The 22100-nt window shown below is 55.7% G+C and overlaps 1 pseudogene; it reads left to right on the top strand.

Moving 5' to 3' along the window:
- The first annotated feature begins 6692 nt into the window (after nt 1-6692).
- On the top strand, nt 6693-7599 carry LOC118669647 (annotated as a pseudogene).
- The last annotated feature ends 14501 nt before the right edge of the window (nt 7600-22100 follow it).

Here is a 22100-nt window from a genome sequence, read left to right as displayed (position 1 = left end):
CGCGCTCTCAGGACAGGTGGCCGCAGGACTGCGGACAAGGCCTGCACCTCTCTGGGCCTCTGAGTCCTCATCTGCAAAATAATGACAATGATAACAATAATAATAACACGTTGTCATAAGAAGTTGACATGGTGATGAGCGGCAAGGCGAACACCTGGCCCAAGGCGATATTTGGGCAGAGGGGGAGCTCTTTGGGCTGCGGACCCACCCGTGAGCTCATTGGTCTGGAAAGGCAGGCCGGCGGCAGCCTTGGCTGAGAGACTCACCTGCAAAATGGAAATCATGTCCTCACCCCATCTGTCATATGATCAGCGCTCATGACAGCACATGGCGCCGTCCAAAGGAAAGATTTAGCCCTACCAGGAAACAGCGCTGTCAGAGCCATTAGGAGGCCTCGGACTGAGCACACGCCCCTGCGTGCTCTCGTGGCTTCTCAGGTGATGTGAAGTTAATGCCTCACACTGTCCAGGAATTCGTTCTGTTGTGTTATGAGGCCTGTCTGCTTCCCAAATTCTCCCTGTTCGGCCTTTCCCAACCAGCCCAGGAACGTTGAGGCTGACCCTCGGAAAGGCTGACCTGAAACCCATTCGGAAAGAGGGAAGATGAGTGGAAGGAGGCAGCTGGCTTCAGATGGTCCCTTCTCACCAAAGGTGCTGACCTTGTCCCCATACCCCTGGCCTGGGCGGTACTGTCCCGGGGACCCAGCGCCAGGCTGCCGCCCACACCTGCCTGCCAGGCTTTGCGGATCCATTACAGACCGGTCCCTACCGCTTCCTCCTGCTTTCTTGGTCCCTGTGCTGTTCTTATGGTCGTTACCTGGGACCAGAAGAGGGCGATCGTGCCCACGGAGGAGAGAGGCCATGACCGCTGTGCCGATGGGCCAGGTTTGCCATGCCCTCTGTACGCGGGAGATGGACCGAGGGCGGTGGAGAGGCAGAGGGACGGAGGGACGGACATGGGGAGAACCCAGAGGGAGGAATGACAGGAGAAGCCTCCAGACCAGCGAGCTCTCAGCCCCTGGCCAGCGTTGCCCTGGTCCCAGTGTGCCCAGAATGACGCTCCAAACCGGGCACCCAGGCGCAGTCACGTGACAACGTGTAGGACCCACCGGCGGATTCAGAATGAGCTCCTCCTCTAAGGCCTTCACTCAGGGGCACCTTTTGTCACCCAAGGTCATAGGCACTTGTTTGCCATTAGGGTCACGTCAGAGAACCTAGCGGTTAGGATGGGGACACATTTTGGGGGCCACCATTCTGTCCATTCCACCATCTCTCACAGGCGAGGTGGGGATTAGATGAGAAGTAACCTGGCCCCCTGTCCGCCGCCAGGAGGAAGCCACTCTGTGTGCCCTCACCCCATGGGCTCAGCGCAGCAGCTCTTAGGGTCCCCGTCCATCACCACAGGGGCTACGTTCCCAGTCACATCCCTGCGTGTGACACACGGCTCATAGGCCTGGGGTTGCAGGTGTGACTTAAAGGCTCTTCTCCTGATGGGTGTTTAGATGGACCAGGTCACAGCAAACATCTCCCAGCTCACAGTGGCGGAAACAGCCCAGGCTGTGTCCAGCTCACTCCGGGAGCCCCGGTGAGCCGGCCCCCCAGCGAGCCCAGGCCGCCGCCTCCTTCTGAGACTGGCTCTGGGCCGGGGTGGCATCCGCTGGTTCATCCCCGGTGCCCTCCGGTGAGACAGCCAGATTGCCCTTTACTTTGTCTTTCTTGCTGGAGCAGAGAGTTGAGAGCAATGCGTCACCTGCTAAATATGGCATCAAGTTCCTCTGTGGCCTATTTCTAAAAGGGAAGAGAGTCGGGGATTTGCGGGGTGTTGCGCGCACTCGGGAGCCTCACTCTGTCTGCTGCCATGATTCCATGCACCCTCGTGCTGCTGCCCCGGGAAGCCCCTCCCTCCCAGGACCTACCCCCTGCCCAGGTGCTGTCCGGAGCCACACCACTTCACCCCTGAGGCACGGCAGGGAGGGGAGCGATCGCACTGACCCAAACTACTCCCCATCCTTCTCCCATCTTCCTTTTAGGAAGAGACCTGTGAGATCCAGCCAGGGCTCGGCATCCGGCAGAGGCCCCTCTCACGGCCTCTTGCACTGGGGCAACTAGCCCACGTCAGTGGGCATCACAGAAGTGACAGTGCCACCTCTGAGCAGACTCCTCACAGACGGAGCAGCTGGCCGGAGGCCCTGAAACCGGGACATTGGTGGCAGTTGCCGTGGACCTGACATGGACCCCAGGCAGGTGGCAGTCTGACCTGCTGGGGGCTGCCCAAGACCATCGGTCCATCTTAAGGCTGTTGGACAAGGGCATTGGTTTCCTAGGACGAATCACGAGGTACCACAAACCGGAGGCAGCAATCCAAACTCCAGGTGTTGGTAAGGTGACACTCCCTCTGCAGACTCGAGGGGAGGGTCCTTCCTGCCTCCCTCCAGCTTCTGGTGGTCCCAGGAGCTCCCTGGTGGTCTAGGTGCTCCCAGGTGGTCCCAGGTGCTCCTTGGTGGTCTAGGTGTTCCCCGGTGCTCCCTGGTGGTCTTGGTGTGCCCTGGTGGTCCCAGGAGCTCCCTGGTGGTCCCAGGAGCTCCCTGGTGGTCTTCAACTTACGGCCACAGGCTCCACCTGCAGAGCTCAGAGGCCAGGCTCCCCGGCCCCCACCACGGTCATTGTGAGCTGGTCTCCTCCCGTCACACCCCCATCAATTTCACCAGGCTGAGAGGTACACTGGTAATTTGCTGTTTTATTTGGCTACTGTTATTTCTTCTTTGGTGAGATGCTTTGTATCCTTTATCCTTTTTTTCCTAGTCAGATATTTAGAACTTTTTTAAAGGACTTTTTTGTTAGTAATTTGAGAAAGTTTCTCTAAGAAAGTCAACCCCTTTGTCCTTTATATCTGTTGTAGATATATTTCCCCCAGTCGAGACAAACCTTTTGTCAGGTGAGAAATTCTAGGAGACATAATGAACACGAATGTCTTTTATTGCAGTTTTCAAACAATATAGACATAGTCTTCAGATGGCCATTTTTTATACTGACCCTCTATAAAGTCCAGTGGCATAAGGCTAAATCATAAACAAGTGGGGACATTTTACAGGAAACAAGGACATTGAAGTCTGTGCACATGGCTTTTTCTCCACATTTTTAAAATTATAAAAGTAATGCACACCAAGAACAAATATTAAAGCAGGGAAGACTGATAGTAAATGAAAAAGCGGAGTTCCCCACCCCCTTTCCACTCTCAGGACTGAACCCTTTGAACAGTTTATGATTTCAGACCTGTGTTACCACCAGTAAAATGCCTTCACTTCTGTTTCTGCTTTTGATAGTTTTAAGCAATTTCTGTGTGGCTTCTCAGTATGAAAGAGGAGTTTCAGTCATTCCCACTTCCTGCGTTCTCCCCTTAATTTTATGATATTGTTTTTAGCTCTGCCGTTTTCCCACGAATAGCTTGGAGTCCTGTGCACGGAGCTCCATTGCTGTGACCCACCTTGGACACACTCTCATGGCTCCCGTCGGTGTCGGGTGAGGAAGTGAGGGCTCCCCTGCTCTGTGCTGTTCCCCCTACACCCTCCTGTTTCAGCGACACCCTAGCACTTCAGACCTGGACCCAAATCTCGGATCTTTCCGACGACTTCAGTTTGTACCCCTCCTCGGGGAGAGAGAGACCTACACAGAGAGCACTTGCTGGAAATGGTTTGAGCCTCTGATGTGCGTGTCCTTGCCTTGTCAACTGTTTCCGACTCCACTCCGTGGAGGGCTGCCGGCCACCACAGGCTCGCAGGGCGCTCCCGCGCAGAGCTGCCGGGCCTTTGCCTGACCTGGCAGCCGGCCCGCTAAGACCTGGAATTCGTTTCGCTGCTCCCTGTGTGCTGGCATCTGAGCGTCAGGACGGTGCCTGGCCAGTGGCTCCCGGGATCGAGGTGCCGGCCACTTTGCCTGGCCCCGGTCGCCAGGCTCCCGGCCTGGCAGCGAGCCGTGGAGGGCATTCCTGCACACTCCAGTGCAGCGCCCGCCGGGCCCTGCTTCCCAGCAGCTGCGCCGCCTGCCTGGCTCGGGGCTGCGGCTGCAGGTGCCTGGAGGCCAGCCTGGTTTGGGGATGCAGCCTGGGAGAGAGCCTGAGCCAGGTGCTGGCAGAGCCGGGGGCTGGCCGCCTTCCCCGCACCGGCCTCTCCTCTACGGAGGGCTGCTGGGCAGGCGGGCGCCCTGGGGGCCCAAACCGTGCCCAGGTGAAGGCGGCATCTCCCTTCAGGGTGCCAGGGAGGGGCTGGGCCTGCGGCCAGAGGGTAGCCGGGCCCAGGCCGAGGAGAAAGCTGCAGGCTCAGGGTTTCAGGGACAACAACCTTGGTTCCTCCACAGCCCACGGAAGTGTTCTGTGGGGCTGGAGTCCGTGGGATGGTCAACACCTGTTTGTTCAAAGTGAAATGAATGCCTGCATTTTCCCAAGGGCGAAGGCGCTGAGCCGAGGCTGCTAAGCTGAGGACGGGTGAGAAGTGGGGAGAAAGGGTGCAGCTCCCACAGGCTGGGCCAGAGCCCACACACAGCCGCTGAAGGGACACAGCGCCGGTCCACGCTGCCACAGGGGTGAACCTCGAAAGCAGGATGCAGAGGGAAAGAAGCCAGACACAGAGGCCACGTACCGTCCAGTCTTGTTGATATGAAATGTCTGGAATAGCAAATCCATGGAGACAGAAAGCGGATTGCTGATGACCAGGAGCTGATGGTGGGAGTGAGTGATAAAAGGTAAACTGAGGCACATGAAAACCTTTCAAAAATATCGGGGGAACACTTTGTAAAGTATATGATTGTCTGACCACTATGCTGTACACCTGGAACCAACACAAAATAATATTGAATGCAAACTGTAACTGAACATTTTTGGAAAAGCTTTTCAAGAGTTTATGTGAGCATACATCTGTTTCATTCGGGCACCACCTAGCCAGAGGTGGCAAGGAGCTTGTCCCCAGCAGGAGCAAGGGGAGGGGTTTGCATACAGAAAACATGGAAGCAAAGCAGAAAGTATTTGATTGGCCAGAGTTTAAGGAGCAGCCCTACTGGGGAAAGCCTGGTTTGGCGATTAAGAGAAAAGCTGCGACACACATTCACATACAGGTTTTTGTGTGAATGTAAGTTTCCATTCCTGTGGGCTGATGCCCAAGGTGCTACTGCCAGGGGGTGTAGTGGTTGCATGTTCAGTTTTTAAAGAAACCACCAGCTGTTTTCCAAAGTGGCTGCACCCGGCGGGAATGGACATGCAAGCCAGTTTCTCCTCATCCACGCCAGCGTCTGGTGCTGTCACTATTGTTCATTTTAGCCCTTTTGATGGCTGTGTAACCGTATCTCCTAGTGATTTTAGTGTGCATTTCTCTAATGACTAATGATGTTTTACATTTTTTCATGGATGAACTGCCATCTTTGGCGAGATGTTTCTTCATGTTTTTAGCCAGTCTTCTAATGAGATTATTATTATTAGTACTAGAGGCCCGATGCTTGAACATTTGTGCAAGAGTAGGCCTTCCTTACCCCGACTGCCGGCACCGGCTTCCCTCCGGGTCCTGGGACCTGGGCTTCTCTCCTCCAGCCGCTGACAGGCACCTGGGACCCGGCCTGGCTTCCTTCTAGCTTCGGCTTCATCAGGAAGGACGTCCGGAAGATGTCCTGTCTAGTTAGCATATTACCCTTTTATTATTTTAAATTATTTCTTTTACTGTTGAGTTTTGAGCATTCCTTATATATTCTAGATACTAGTTCTTTGTCAGATATTTGATTTGCAAATGTTTTCTCCTAGTCTGTAGCTTATCTTTTCATCTTCTTATCAGGGTCTCTTGCAGAGAAAACCTAAAAAAAATTTTTTCTAAGCAAGTGACCTCTGTCCTATCACCAGGAGTGGAAATCTGAGCACATCTGCTCTCTGCATCAGGTATCATAGTTGCCAAGGAAACAGCACAGTCTAGCAACACAACTCTGGAGAGAACAACACTTCCTCAACAGAGGAGAGGCAGCCAAGGTCTGTTTCAGAAGTGGGCATTGGCACCCCGTGACCAGCAGGCCCCTCCCCTGCAACGTGCGCAGGCTCATGCGCCTTGTGCTGCATCAGAAAGTCCCAGTTCACTCCCTGCAGGGGATGGGTGCAGTAGTGGGTTTGGCCAGGTGCCATATGAGACACACGGAAGCAGAACAGAGGGCACGCATTGAGTCTGAAACAGGACAAGATACCCTTCATAGGGCAACAGGTCCAGCATGGGCTATATGGGCTCCGTATTTCTTGGTGAGGAAGTGGCTAGGGGAGGGTCAAGAGACTACATGCAGGAGACTGCCTTTCCCAACGTATTTTGATTAAACCCAATTTATTCGTTTTTCCATTTATGGATTGTGCTTTTATGTCAAGTCCAAGAACTCTTTGACTAGCCCTAGTTCCCCAAGATTTTCTTCTATGCTTTTTGCTAATAGTTTTGTATTTTTACACAAAGCCCATGATTTATTTTGAATTAATTTTTGTATAAGGCATGAGTCTTCAGTTGAGATTCATGTGTTTGCCTGTGACTGTCCACTTGGTCCAGCATCTTCCCTAATGTATGCATTTTAATGCTATACATTGTCCTCTCAGCACTACTTAGCTGCATCCTACACCCTTGTAATATGTTGTCTTTTAAGCTTCATTCAGTTTAATGCATTTCTTTTTAAAATTTCACTCAAGGCCGACGAAACACCAAATGGCGGATGACGCCGGTGCTGCGGGAGGGCCCGGAGGCCCCGGGGGCCCCGGAATAGGAGGTCGCGGCGGCTTCCGTGGAGGATTTGGCAGCGGCATCCGAGGCCAGGGCCGAGGCTGCGGAGCTCGTGGAGGCAAGGCCGAGGACAAGGAGTGGATCCCTGTCACCAAGCTGGGCCGCCTGGTCAAGGACATGAAAATCAAGTCCCTAGAGGAAATCTACCTATTCTCCTTGCCCATCAAGGAATCGGAGATCATTGACTTTTTCTTGGGGACATCCCTCAAGGACGAAGTCTTGAAGATCATGCCTGTGCAAAAGCAGACACGTGCTGGCCAGAGGACCCGGTTCAAGGCATTTGTCGCCATTGGGGACTACAATGGACATGTCGGTCTGGGTGTGAAGTGCTCAAAGGAAGTAGCCACTGCCATCCGTGGAGCCATCATCCTGGCCAAGCTCTCCATTGTGCCTGTGCGGCGAGGCTACTGGGGAAACAAGATTGGCAAGCCCCACACCGTACCTTGCAAGGTGACTGGCCGCTGTGGCTCTGTACTGGTGCGCCTCATCCCTGCCCCCAGGGGTACGGGCATTGTCTCGGCCCTGTGCCTAAGAAGTTGCTGATGATGGCTGGTATTGACGACTGCTACACTTCAGCCAGGGGCTGCACTGCCACCCTGGGCAACTTCGCCAAGGCCACCTTTGATGCCATCTCTAAGACCTACAGCTATCTCACCCCAGATCTCTGGAAAGAGACCGTGTTCACCAAGTCTCCCTATCAGGAATTCACTGACCATCTTGTCAAGACCCACACCAGAGTTTCTGTGCAGAGGACCCAGGCTCCCGCTGTGGCCACCACATAATTTTATACAAGAAAAATAAAATGAATTAAGCCTGCTTAAAAAAAAAAAAAAATTCACTCAAGACTTCTTTGACTCATGGTAGTATTTAGAAGTACCTTGTTTAGTTTCCAAGTGTCTGAAGAGTTTTCTGTTACTAAATACTAGCTTGATTCCATTGTGGTCAGACAGCAAATTCTGTATGATTTTCATTCTTTTAAATTTGTTGAAATCTCTTTTATGGCCTATATTATATGGCTTACTTATATTGGGATATGTTTCATTAATAATTAGAAAGAATGAGTACAGTGCCATTGCTGAATGGACTGTGTACAGATGTCAACTAGATCCTAATTAGATTGAATTGATGGTTGATATTATAGTTGAGTTCTTTTATGTCTGCTTACTTTCTGTCTAAGTGCTCTATCAATTGTTGAGAAACTTTTCAACTATAATTGTAGATATCTCTATTTTTTCTTTCATTTCTATTAGTCTTTGCTTCACATGTCTGGAGCTGCTTTTTGGTGCAAGCACATTTAACATTGATTTGTCTTCTTTTATCATTATAAAATGCCTCTCTCCATCTCTGATAATTTTCTTTGCTCTGAAGCCCATTTTATCTTACATTAATATAGTCAATTCTTCTTTCTTTCTGATTGATGTTTATGTGATATATCTTTTTTCCACCACTTTACTTTTGACCTACCTATATCATTATATTTGAAATGAGTTTCTTTTAGACAGCATATTGTTGAGTCATGTTTTTAAATGTGTTTTGGCAATCTTTGTCTTTTTATTGGTGTATTTAGACCATTTACATTTAATGTAGTTTTTTAATATGTTAGTGCTTAAGTCTACCATTTTATTTTTTACTTTTAGTTTAATCCCTCTGCTTTTATGTTCCTTCCTTTCTTCCTCCCTTTATTTCTTTCTTTCCTTTTTTTGTAATATATTTTTATTGATTTCAGAAGGGAGAGGGAGAGAGAGAAACATCAATGATGAGAGAGAATCATTGATTGGCTGCCTCCTGCACACCCCACACTGGGGATTGAGCCTACAACCCGGGCATGTGCCCTTGACCGGAATCGAACCTCGGACCTTTCAGTCTGCAGGCCAACTATCTATCCACTGAGCCAAACCGGCTAGGGCTAAGTCTTTTTCTTATTCATTCTGTGGGTTATATAACACTTGTTAGAATTCTATTTTAAGTTAATTATTGTATTTTTACATTTATCTCTTTGTATGTTCCAAGGGTCCTTCTTTTATTGTTTAGAGAACTTCCTTTGCCATTCTTCTGGGTTAGGTACACAGGACCACACATCTTGCTAACTGGGACATGGAGAGGGTAAGTAAATTGCCCAAGATTAGGGACTACTGAAAGAAACTTTGGTTGGAAGGTGTGGCCTGCCCCAGGTCAGGGTAGAGGGTGGCTCAGTCAGGAGCCCAGGGCCTTCCAACCAGGACTCCACCTGGAGCTGTCTCTGTGCAAACTTCATCAGACTTCCCTTCTGGGACTTTGCTTCAGATGCTATACAGGCTTTGGGCCACCTTTCAATGGGCAAATTGGATGGGGCTTTACCCAGAGTTAGTTGAACTTGAGGTCAAGGGCATAGACCTCCAGACTGCCTAGTCTGCCCAAGACTCTGATACCAACTGCACATTTGGGGATTTCCCTTGTGGTCAGACAGCAAACTCTGTATGATTTTTATTCTTTTAAATTTGTTGAAATCTCTTTTATGGCCTATATTATATGGTTTACTTATATTGGGCTATGTTTCATTAATAATTAGAATGAGTACAATGCCATTGCTGAATGGACCGTTTTATAGATGTCAACTAGATCCTAATTAGATTGAATTGATGGTTGATGTTATAGTTGAGTTCTGATTTGCTAGAATAAGTCATAGGACTCAGGAGGGGTGTTAGGTTGCACCCACGGTTATTCCAGGCAAAGTATCAAGTGAGAACCACCCCAAGGGAGAGACTCATATGGCAGAATCAGGGGAGGGGGCAAACATGAAGCTCTTGTCCTCTCCCCATGTGGTTTTGGGTGGCATTACCCTCTCGGACACATGTGAGACAACATGAACTGAGTACTGCCAGCCAGGGAAGCCCACTAGAGCTTCAAGGTCTGGAGTTTTTATGGAGGCTTCATCACATAGGCATGATTGCTTGGTTGATCTGCCCATAGTTGAAATAAATGCCCGCTTCTCCTCCCAGAGGTGGGATGATATCATGTGGTTCCACGCACCAACCCTCTGATCACGTGAGTGCTCTTTCTGGCATGGCTGGCTCCCACCCCGAGTCTCCTCATTAGCATAAACTATCAGGTAAGGTCCCAGGGGCTCGTGAATAACAAGACACACTTTCCACCTGGTCCTATCACTGGGATGAAGGCAACGCCTCTCTTGCAGGGCAGGTTCCTTCCTGTGAGGTCACTGTAGTGGCCGTCTTTGCAAGGCCACCTGCCTCGGCCCCCAGCCCGCTCAGAAGTTCTTCCCTTTCTCCTGGGGAGCTTGGAACCAGGAGGGGCCTTCCACAGGCAAGGTGCAGAAATAAGGTCTCGGGACAAAGCCATACGTTACAAGGGGAGGCAGGTGACCAGGCAGGTGACCAGGCAGGACAGAGCCATGGCCACCTCTCACGGTCAAATCTCCCCTGTGGGGTTGGCCTCTCTGAAGGCCAGGGTGCCTTTGAGAGGGTCGCACGCTCTGGGAGCGTGTGGGTGGAGACAAGGGAGCCTAGGACGCAGGCGGACGTGCCTGTCCTTCTCGGGTCGCCAGCACCAACAGGCTCGGGGCCCATGTAGGCTTCTCAGGGCTCTCATGCCAGTTCACACCCCAGCCCTCCACCTTCTCATAGCCATGCCACATGCCTTGCTCGGGTCAGGAGGCTGCCAGCAGAGTCTTGGATGTGCTTGCCCATGGAAGTCCTGCCATGTCCATGAGAAGCACAGCCTGGGATAGCTGGTCCCAGAAGATGAGGGATGTGGAGCAGACCGGGACGGAATGAATGCATGGCCTGGAGCCACACCTGGCTGGACCCAGCCAGCCAGGCTCAGAGCAGCAGAACTGTCCCAGCCGACCTGCAGGCACAGGTGTGAGGAGCATGGCGTTGTTGAAGCTTCTGAGTTTGGGAAAGTTTGTTTGTCTTCCTCCCTCTCCCTTTCTCTCTGAAATTAATAAAAATATATTTTAAGAAAAGCAAATCACATCTGTATTAACTCAACACGGATTTGCTGAGACCACAGGCTGTGCTCAGCTCTGGGCTAAGAAGTAACAAACAGATGAAGAGAGCAGGTGGCTCCTGACTCCAGGGTCCCCACAGGAGAAATCCACGTAGGGCACATTTCACACTGGAGTGGAGTGAGATGCCTGCAAATAAAACAGGGCCCGGGACCAAGTTCTGACTTCTGGGCTCGGGGGCCCAGTTCCACCTCCGCCAGGTTTCCGTGACGGGGCCCCTCTGTCCTTCTGTGCCCTGGGAGTGGCACCTGCCATTCGGGCACTGTCACATCCCCACCTCGTCCCACACTTAAACTGTTGGCTGCTTAGCACTGGCCACCAGGCTCATTGCTTGTTATGGATAAAGAGATAAAAGTAAATATCGAGGCAGGTTTGAATATTGATGTTTGTAAATGTGCGTTTCTAGGTGCAGTGGCCAGTGACAAAGCGTACATATGTGACGACGGCAGATGAACGTTGATTTTTACGTGCCTGGAGAATTGGGATTAGCCCGCCAGACCTAGCGAGGCCTCCCCCAGTGCAAACATCACAAAGCTGGCTTCCCTGACGCTCACGTCTTGCTCTTACACCAAACCTCAAGCTCCACAAGGGCAGTGCCCTGCTTGCCACCGGGCACACAGCCTAACCCAGCCTCATGGGAATCTGCGGGAGACAGCAGGGCCATCAGCCCTGGGTCCAGAAAGCGAGGCACAGAGAAAACAATTCATCCTACTTCAATTAAGGAGCCCTCTGTGCTGGGACTTGCATATGACGGTGGGGCTCCTGTCAATGGCCAAGCTCTCTGAGTTTTTCTTTCCCACGGTGTTGGTTTCCCTGGCCGTACCCATGTGGTCAAGTCCTTTACCTCATGCAGCCATTCCTCTCCAGGCCCCTGACATCAGCAATCATTACATATGTGGCCAAATGCCCTCCACACCTTCCTCCTTCCTGCAGGAAAAAAATAGTCTTTGAGGACCTACCAAGGGTAAGGGATGAGCTCCAGGCTGGAGGAAGGGAGGTTTGGGCAGGTGCCCAGCAGGAGGTACAGGCTCAGGAAGCCTTTGCAGGAAGGAGACCCAGCAACCACAGCCTTTGGAGGCAGGGGGAGCAGGTGAGACTGTGCGGAGGGGGTGGATGGGAACTTGGGGTGACCCAGCAAGGGGGAGGGTTGGAGAGCTACTACCATTAGAGGGATCAAACCCACCCCCTGTCATTCCACAGCCCCCTGGTCAAACTGATTGTCATCCCACAGCCCCCCCTGGTCAAACTGATTGAGCAAAGCCCATGTCAAGGCTACATGCGTGCAACGTGATTTCAAGACACGGAAACCCCTCCCCTTTGCCTCTGCAGCCACACTAGCTGAGCCGCGTAATGGCCAGGGCTCAAGTGCAGCACCGAGGCTGGAGTCCCGGCTTCCTTGCTGAGTGACCGCGACGCGTCCTCTAACTTCTCTGTTGCATGTGCCTGTCTCGGGTGCCCGGCACGTAACGTTCAATACATGTGAGCTGCTATTAAAAACATGGGTAATTTTATATCTTAAAATACTGCATATTGCTTAAATGGTTTCATGCTGGCTCACATTAAAAGTGATTCCCAAGTGAAGATGACAAAGGGGAAATATGCGTTATTTAGTTCTTTTCTTACATGAAGCTATCACAGTAAAGCACATTTCTGGGTTGCATTCTCTAGAGTGCTTTTTACTAAATAAATGGCCAAAAATAACTTTTCCTTCCAGTCAGATTTCATGATTCAGCACATTCAACGTTCACTATACAAGGTGGAAATAAAGAGGGGCAAACAACTCTAGGAGCAAAAAGCAGGCAAGAAAAAGCGCTCAGTGGACGGTGCCGAGCGCGGGTCACGTGTGGACACACTGGTGCTTTCTGGTTTTAGAGACAGACCCTAGCGATACGCAAGTTATATTCATTCAGGTATTTACACAGCACTGAGGTTTCAGGGCGCAGGCAGGTAAGAATCAGCAGGAGGTAACCTGGGTTCTTGGCAAAGGGGACTTGGCTACACATCAGCTCCTTCCAACCCAGGGCCAGTCAGCGGGGAAGGGGCGCAGGCACCAGCCTGGCCCCCTTTCTTGCCTAGGGCAGCACCTCCAGGTGGGATGGCGAGGTCCCACATCTGGTCATCTGCTGGTGACACCGGAGGCAGGGAGTGGGGTGGTCAGGGCTGCCTGGCCTCCTTCTCCCAGAGCAGCGGAGCCACTTCAGTGACGTGGCCCTCGACTAAGAACCGGCTGGAGCAGGACAGGCAGTTTCCTGTGGCTTTTCCAGGAGAATCCTGGCCTCTCTTCCCCTGGTGGGAGGTGGCTCTACTCCGGGCAGGACAGTGCTTCCCAGAGATGATGAGCAGCATTCAGACACTCTGGGAGCTGTCCTCTCGCCCTACATGACCAAGCGGTTCCGGGGCACCCACCACTCTCAGGCTTGAGGGCGCGCAGGCATCTACACCGACGGCCTCATGCCTCTGGCCAGGGACCTGCTTCTGCACAGGTGTCCCCGGCCCGCCCCCGCCGGGACCTGGCGCGCCCTATCCGCCAAGGCAGGTTCAGAACGTCCCCTCCTCTCCGTGTGGCTCGGAGGAAGGCCTCCCGCGGAAGGGGCCCGCGCTGGCCCAGGGGGCACCCGGAGGCCCCTACACCCTCCCCGCCCCCTCAGAGGCGAGAGCTGGGCGCAGCTGCGGCCTCAGGGCGCCGAGGCAGACCGGCCGCGGGGCCGCCTGCGGGCATCTCCTCGCGCCCCCGCCCGGCTCTCACCCGCCGCCGCCTCCCGCGGTGGAAGGCAGCGCGGCGCGTGCGCACTGGCGCGCTCGCGGCCCGGCCCGTGGGCTCTCCCGGGAGGGCGCGAGGTGGGAACGTGGGCAGGCGCCGGGCCGCACACCCTCCCGGCCCGCCGGTGGCGTCACCGACACCTCGCGGCCGGTGCGCCTTGCGACGCCCATCGACTGAGCGGTGCAGGTGAGCGCGCGGGGGCTGCTGGCGATCCCGTCGGGGGCTCCCCGCCCAGCCCTCCCGCCCCCAGGGGCCACGAGCCAGCAAAGTTGAACTTGGCGCTTGGCGGGCCGGGGCGCCGGGCGCGGGCGGGTTGGGGTGCTGCGTGGGCTGCGGGGCCCCTCGAGGCCGGGTGCGCTCTCCTCGCCAGCGGGAGCGCGGGCGCTGTGGCGGGGGGCGCGCGGGGCTGGGGACGCGGGACCCCGCGCCGTGGGCGGTGCCGCGGCCTGGCCTCCCCGTGAACTTCTGCGCTGCGCGCTGGTGGCCAGAGAGCAAGGCCTGGGCGGCCTCCTGGGGTCCGGGCGGCCCCTCCTCGTGGCCTTTCCGCCAGGGCCGCCGGAAGGGAGCTCGTGCCGCGGGCCCTCGGCGCGGGGGAGGCGCGCGCGGGCGCGGAGGAGAGTGGGGGTCCCGCAGATTGAGTTGAAGGACCCGGGATTTTTCAATCCTCGCCCCTCCCCCAATGCAAAAGTGAGACCCGCAGAGGGCGGGAGGGAGGGAGGGAGGGAGAGGTTCCAACGCCGAGGTGCCTGGACGAGAACGCAGGAAGCAATTAAAACTCCTCCTTTCGGATTAACAACCAAAAATTGATCGATGTGTCAGGAATACCGCTGATTTATGAACGGTGCTTATTTCTCTGGTATGGAGAATTTTATGTTCTCCAGGTGAAACCGAGTTCACCCAGCTCGAGCGCAGATTGATGTTTTAATAAAAATAAATAAAGGGGGAAAGCTCGCCTGGTCTTTGGGGACATCAAGTCTCAAATCGCAGAGTTAGACTAGCAAATCAAATTGCATTATCTTCACATTTCACGTCTTTTAATCGTGTTCCTAAACATCGCAGGCGGGAGAGGCCTTTATTTGGAAAGTTTTAATATAGTGCTTAAAAGTTCGCATCACTAAGCAATCAATGTTTCATAAGCAAAATAGCACGGGGAGAGTCGGGTAATTGTGACAAGTGGCAGGCGTCGCGGTGCGGGCGCGGGCGGCGGCGCGGAGGGAGGAGGAGCCGGCCCTGGACCAGAGGGAGGCGGCGGCGGCGCCTGTAGATGGCGCCCTGGCCCCACGCTAGGCTCGCCGCTGCGCTCAGCCCGGCGGCGCACGGGCGGGGAATTGGCGGGGGCGCGGGGCGGGCGCGGAGCTCGGGGCGCCGCACTTGCAGTGGACTTGGACCAGGGCAGCCGGGCTCAGCACGAAGAAAAAAATAGAGTTTATTGCTGGCATTTTAATGTTTGAATTGTTGGTGGCGATGGGGGTCCATGAGCCTGGGTCCTCCCTGGGAGCCGAGGGGTTTCCCCGGGGAGACTCCAACCCGGTTGGGGCTCGGGCCTGGTGGCGACTGCTCAGCCCCATTCCCGGCTCTGCGGGCGCGCGGCCCGGGAGGGGCACTGGAATGGAGATGCGCGTGGGTGCGGGCGAGGGTCGGCGGCGCGGCGGCAAGGACACCAAGTTCAAAGCCTCCCAGAGATCACCCCCCAGGGCGGCCAGAACCGCCCAGAGGCCGTCCCGCCCGCTCCCGCGCCCGCGCCCGCCCCGCTGCCTAGACTGGCGGCGTACTCCGCTTTGCAATGTAAATTTCAGCGGGACAAATTGCTTATTAATAGTCTAGAAGAGAAGCGGGTTTCTTTCTTTCTTCTTTTCTTTCTCTGTTTTTATTTCTGCATGGCCCCTAGCTATGCCCTGGGCAGCCTCACCACCCAGCAGCTTTCTCTTCATTTCAATATCCTAAAGAAAATGCAAATTTCCACCGTGTGGCCTTTTAAAAAAGTTAAATTAGCAACAGTTTTAAGTGACTCCATTAGTATGGGAAACAGACACACGTTTAACGTGGGAATAGCTTCCTTTTAACGGACTCATTTTGGACTGCAAATTTAGCAGACCTTCAGATTGGTAAAGAATCGCGTCTTGGCTAAATGCGTCGCCAAAGGCGCCTCCTGCGCCCCCCGCAGGGCCTGCGCGGGGCTTCCCTGGACGGGTCATCCCGCCGCGTCGCCCCGCCGGACCCCGACCCGCTCGCGGATCACTTAGAAGTTGTGCGAACGTGAGCTTAAGGGAAGAGGTGCTTGGCACATTTCTGTCCAAGGGCAGAGGTGCTCTCGCTCCGCTTCCGTTCTTCGTCCTCGCTGTCCCCGAAGCGGAGACAATTCCCGGGCGGATTGGCCAGACCGGCCACTGCCGGCCCCCGCCCTACTTTTGCTCCCGGGAATGGATGTGTACGCGCCATTCAGGTGCGGCTAAGGAGTGGCTGAAGAGGACGCCAATCCCCAACCCATTCTGTCCACTCCTACCCTTGGTTTTCTACCACCCCAGCACCTTTGCCCGTGTTAGCAAACCTGGGTTGCCAACCAGAATTCTATTAGCGAACGTTTGCGTTCCCGTGGCTCCCAGGTGAGGGGTATTCAGTTCTGTGCAGGGGTCTGCCTGCCCCCTCCTTTGCCTCGAAGCAGTCGCCAGGCACTGCCTTCTGCCCAGGAAAGAGTTAAGATTTACTGCGAGCCGAGAGGTCTTGTTAGGATGTAATCTGCATTTTTAAACTACTGCGTAATAAAAAGTGAGAAGTTTGGAGACACCTTTCTTGATTATACCTTTGGCGATACTTTAGGTTTTACATTTAATTTGCATTTTGTTCTTAGTGAATATTGAAGTCTTGAGTGGAGGATTGAATTTTATTAGGACATCTGGACTGACAATATCAAATCAGACACCAGTGTCCCAAAGCATGCTAAAATTTCAGAGTTAATTAGAACGCAGTGTGTTTAATTAAAGCCAATTATAATATTTGAAATTATCTGATCGATCCGTGTTCCTACAGTTTGGGTCTGTTTAGGTGTTGATTGGCGCATTCCGCACGCCCGGCTCTGTCTAGAAGCGACTCTGGGGGAAGTTTGCTTTGTGCACTGGAGGGGGCGGCGGCATTGGCGTCCAGGTGCCTGCTCTGGCGAAGCCTGCTCCCCTGCCTTGGGGCGCTGCTGAACGCTCCTCGGGAAATCTGGCTTTGTTAAGTGGCTGCACCTTTTCGGGTCCCAGGGACCCTGCCATGCACCAGCTGTCCTTTCCCAGCTGGGTGCTCCTCTGAGCTTCTCACGGAGGGGCAACCTTTTAGGTTGCGGGGTGCGTTGAGAGAAACCTGGCTTTCTGAAAGCGAGTGTTTGATTTGAGGATTCGCGGTCTGGCTGAGGAGCCCCCAGGGCCCACTCAGAACAGTGGGGGCAACCACAGTGAGTGACCAAAAGAATGAGAGAAAAGTTAGGAGACAATAAACGGTTCGATTTCTAATTCCGCACGTTGCAGGAGCCGAGGTGCGCCCTGGATTTTCCAGGGAGTGAGTGAGCGAGTTGCATGTGTGTCCACTGCCCCTCACACAGCCGGCCACTTGGAGCTCTACTTTCTCGCCAGCAAGGGCGTGGACGCGGCCTCCTGGGCCTTGTTCCGCCTTTGCAGATGCATGTGTGTGTGGGTGGGGCGGGGGAGGCAATTAGGACCAGGAGGCGGGTGCGTGCTCTGGGGGTCACGAGGTCAGCGAGGCCTAGGTGCACCGGACACGCAGGGGCCGCCGCCCAGCTGTTGGGGCCAGCAGGGAGCCGCGGTGGCCACCTGCCCCCGGGGTAGCTGGGAGCCGGCGCTGCTCCGTGGCACTCTGCTCTCCCCACCCCAGGAGGCGCTGTTTGTCAAACTTGGCCGCCTTGGCAGGAGGCGCCTGCCTGAATGTTCTCACCGGGAGAATTGTTCCCTTTGCAGTCCTTGGGTCTGGGCTCAGGAACCTTAGCCTCACAGAACGATGGAGGGTGGGTGTGTGTGGGACCCTTCAGCGTCTGCATTTTACCTGTGAATCCTGCCAGGCCTCCCACCTCCCAGCACAGGAGAGAGGAGGCCGCTGGTGCTCCCCATGCATTCGGGGCACGGTGCCCAGTTACTTGCCTCTCAGAGTGAGCGGGACTCCGGCCTGGCTTGGGTTCAGTCACCACATGTCTCTGGAGGGCCCCTTAGCCTCCGTCTCAGCGCAGAGAGCGAAGGCGCCTTCCCTGGGCCTGACAAACCCACCCGAACCTGAACCTGGCCTCCCCACCTTTGTGCGAAACTTCACAGGTTGGGGTGGCCTGATGCGGAGCCCTTGCTTGCCCGGCCCACCCGACCCACGGGCAGCGTGACCCCGCGATGCAAGGCAGAGCTTGGGGCCCGCATCACTGACCCGGGGCGGGCAGGGTTTGCCAGTGTGTGGCTGTTCCACCCTCTCCTGCAATTCACTGCACTTTCCAGGTGCCTCCTCCTGGGATTTCCTTCTTCTCGGCTCTCCTGGTCCTATGGCCTCCTTCCCTCCAGGGCCCGAGGTCAGTCTGGCTAAGGGTTTGGGGTTCTTCCTCTGGCCTCCGCCTGTGCTTGGCGCCGGCCCGGACCCCAGGCGGGAGCCAGGCTGGAGGCCGGTAGCCGCGCGGTATGACCATGACCCCCGGGCGCGGAGGACGTGGGGGCGGGCCGCGCCTGCAGCTCCGCACTGGCCGGGAGAGCGAGAACCGCCGGCCTTAGGCGCATTTGCTCGCACCGGTTCCCAGCACTCCGAGTGGCCTGGCCGCGCAGCCTGGGCCTGAAGCCACCAGCCCTCGGAGGGCCCCGCGCCTGTCCATGCCCGCGCACCCCCGGCCCAGGCTTCTCCTCGCCGGAAATGCACTTCATTACACTTTGGAAGGCTGGTAGGACGCTCGCAGGCTCCCCGGGCTCTGCTGCGAGCAGGAAGGGGTGCCCAGGAGTGCCTTGGATGCTGGGTGGGCTCTGCGCCCGGCCCTGCACCCCAGGAGCCCAAGTTGGCTGAAATTTCTGGGGGGCTCAGAGGCCGGAACCAGCCGGGCTCCCGCTCTCCAGGCCCAGCACCACTCAGCTGTGTTGGACCCGGGACCGAGGAGGTGCGATGGGGCAGTCCATGCCTGGCAGGGGCGGAACAGCCCCTGCCCTTGGATGGGAATTGGGCGCGGGTGGAGGGGCTTGGTGAGCCCGGCAGCGGGGGAGGACTAGCATGGCGTGACTGTCAGGGAGGCCGGGCTGAGCCGGAGTGCGGGCGCCGCACGGCTGTACCGACCAGCCCGGCCTTGGCGGGTGCCCTGAGAAGTGGCCGGGCGCTGCCAGGGCTCTGCGCCCTGCGTGCTGCTCCCCGAGCAGGACTCCATAGCCGGCAGGCGCCGTCTCTCTGAGGTCACTGCCTGCTCCCGCATGATGTGGGGAGGACAGCTGGGCACTGGCCATCTGACTGACTCCGGCGTGACATCTGGGAGCCCACTGGTGTGTGGCACGCGAAGCGCTGGATGCCGCTATTTAAATGCAAATGTGAGGGGGCTCATTGAAGCCTCTCCCTGTAAATCCGCACAAAAGGAATACTTCCCACCCTCCGAGGAGGAGGCGGTGGGGCGGCGTAAGGGCCACCAGTGCAAATCACGTTGAGCCGGGCCTCCAGCCATAGTCGCCAGGGCTTGGGGGTTCCCAGTGAAGGTCAGGCCCCACCCAGGGGGCCCCTGGGAGCGCTCTGGGAGTGGAGGCTGGACCTGCAGCCTCGGAGAACCTGCGCAGCTTCCAGAGTGTCAGCCTGCCCTTCCCTTGGCTTCCCCTACCTGGGTACTTGGTGCCCCTTAGTTCCCTGGAGAGGGAGAGGGGACGGGGTAGGGCTCCCGCAGGTGGGGGCTGGGCTCAGGGGCACTCCAGTCTCCCTCAAGACTTCCAGGAATTGATCTGCAGCCCCTCCCCCTGCTTAGGGGCCTGGGTGCTGGGTCCCTTGCACCTCTCCAAAGCTGCTCGCACCCTACCAAAGCGAAAATCCGGGGCAGGGTCAGGTGGGGGCCCAGAAGGCCGCCCTCCCAGGCCGCTTTACAGCAGGCCCGTGCAGACCCTGCCCAGGCGGCCAGTCCTTGTGCTCACAGCGCGGAGCCAGCAGTGGAGTGACAAAAAAGATAAAGTTGGTGAATGATAAAGACCGTATTTTCCACGCTTTGGGTGCGGGACCAGATGATCTAGAAAATGAGCTGAAATGGATTCAGCCTCTGAGCCTGTTGTGAGAGCAGCTGATTCCCCCATTTCGGGCCAGATGGCTGCTGAACACAGATTTGCATTCATTTTCGCTTAATATCGTCCAAAACAGTGGGGCAGCTGCATTTGTTGTCAAAAAGGTTTAAAACCCCTTTTCTTTCTGGGGCAGGATCGTTACCTTATGCGATGGGCTTATGGAACTTTTTTTCCCCTCCCTCTTTAGTCAACAGTATCAGATTTAGAAGGATTTGTTTTTAAACCTTCTAATTTGGTAATCAGATTTAAATCGCCTTGGCGCGTGTAATCTGAATTAAAGATACTGTAAATGATTTTAAGCATGATACTTTTCGTTAGTGCGAGGAAGGGGGCACCTCCAGTCGGGGCTGGGCATTTTAGGAAGTGTGCGACAAAGGAAGTATTGTTTCCTATTTCCAACTTCATCTTTCCCCAAAAAGGCATTTTGCAGAGCCTGACAATAACGCCGGCCTGGCCCGTCAGCCGCCTTGCGGGAGCCCCCAGCAGCTCAGCACGCGGAGACAAAGCCACTTCTCAACCCCACCCTCCCCCGATGGCCAACTTTATGCCCTGTTGTCTCTCCGGGAAGACCGTGTTCCCGGCTACACCCGGGCTGCTGTGGGTGGAAAGCTCGGGGCTGATTAGGAATACAGAAATTTTCTTTTAATTTATCGTGAATAGTTTCCATACACTTTGATTTAAGGTTATTAACATTCTATAGACAGTGGCATCTTTAATATGTGGCGATCGCTTCTAAAGACTAATCTCATTACCCTCAAATAGTCATAAAATATGATTTTATTATACTTACGTATTTAATTAGACGACCAGCACCGTAATGGATTTTGAGATGGGACCGGCGCAACAGCTTTGATAATTCACTTATCTTTGGCAATAGTCATTAACCCCCAACACCAGCAAAATAGATTGCTTTCCAACACATCTTTTTTTTCCCCCCTCACCCCTTCCAAGCGGCGTGGGGGTCCCCAGACAATGTAAATCGGACTTCGATTTTCCCGATTAATTAAAATATTAATGTACACACGCGGCCAATTCATAAAAAAGGGAGCGTTACTCCAGACCGGGGGAAGAGGCTGCCCTGCGACACCCTTGCGCCCTGGAACCTGTTTTGGTTTTGTTTGTTTTAATCAAAAGGGCCTGATTCCTCTTGGCAGGAAAGTGCCAGGGCAGCTCTTGGTGGTCCCCGGGGTCTGCAATCGGTGTCCCGCAGACGTCCTTTGGGCGGGCGGGGCGCCTGGGCTCCGAGTCCCTGCTGCTGGAGCCTGGCCGCTGGCCCGCGAGCTGTTGGCTCCCCACTCCCCGCTACCCTCCCGATTCCTCGAAACCAGGTCGGGAAGACGCGCGCCGCGCGCTTACCCGGGCCGGTGGCACCGAGGACGGGACCCGAGCGCCCGTGGCGTCCACTGGGCTTTTAGAGAGGCCGGCGCCAGGGAGGGCTGGGCACCGCGCAGGGCGCGCCGCCGGACACCCGGCTCCAGGTCGCCCTAGAGCCCGGCGCGCTTCCTGCCAGCCCGAGCGCCCGGAGCCTTCTTTGTTACTCGCCGCGGCTAAGGACAGGCCGGGGGCCGGGGTCTCCCGTGGCCACCAGGAAAGAGAGAGCATCTGGCAGAGTCCGCCTCCGACGTGGGCCCCAGCCCGGCATTCGGCGGCCTCCCCGGCAGCAAACACTGGCGTCTGGCGAGGCCCAGACGGGGGCGGGCCGGCCCCCTCCAGCAGCCTCAGGTCTGCGTGGAAACCAGGCTGAGCTCGGCCCCGCCTAGGCTGGGCGCCCTGCTCCCCCCACTGCCGCCCCCAGCCCTTCGCTGGCCCCTCCAGCTGCCTCCCTGCGGCCTGCTCGCCTCTTCTCACTTTCCCCTTTTCTCTTCGGGCCGCCCCAGAGGGAGCTGCGGCCCCTTGCATTTATGGCATGCATTTGGACAACTCGGGGTGCCTGGGCATGTTACCCCCTCCTTTCCACCGTGTTCTGACTGTCTCTCTGAATCGGGGAGGAGGAATTAGGGGGGCCAGGCTGCCATCGTGCACTGGTTGTTTCATTTCAAGATTTATTTGGGCGAGTAGGAACTTCCCAGGCTGCGGGTGGGCGCGAGGAGCCGCGGCGTGTAGCCCGGGGCGGCCGCGGCGCTGGGTGGCGCTCGGCGGCGGCGGGGCTCGCGGGGCTCGCGGGGCTCGGGCCGGCTCGCGGCGCCGTCAGGCAGTCAGTCGGCGAGCGCGGCGGCGGCGGCGAGGGGCGCGGCGAGGGGCGGCCGCTCCCATATATGGCGCAGGCACCGCCCCCCGACGTCACCTTCTGACAGC

The sequence above is a fragment of the Myotis myotis genome, unplaced genomic scaffold (assembly GCF_014108235.1).
Source record: "Myotis myotis isolate mMyoMyo1 unplaced genomic scaffold, mMyoMyo1.p scaffold_m19_p_15, whole genome shotgun sequence".
Taxonomy (NCBI): Eukaryota; Metazoa; Chordata; class Mammalia; order Chiroptera; family Vespertilionidae; genus Myotis; species Myotis myotis.
This window is presented reverse-complemented; position numbering and strand designations above follow the sequence as displayed.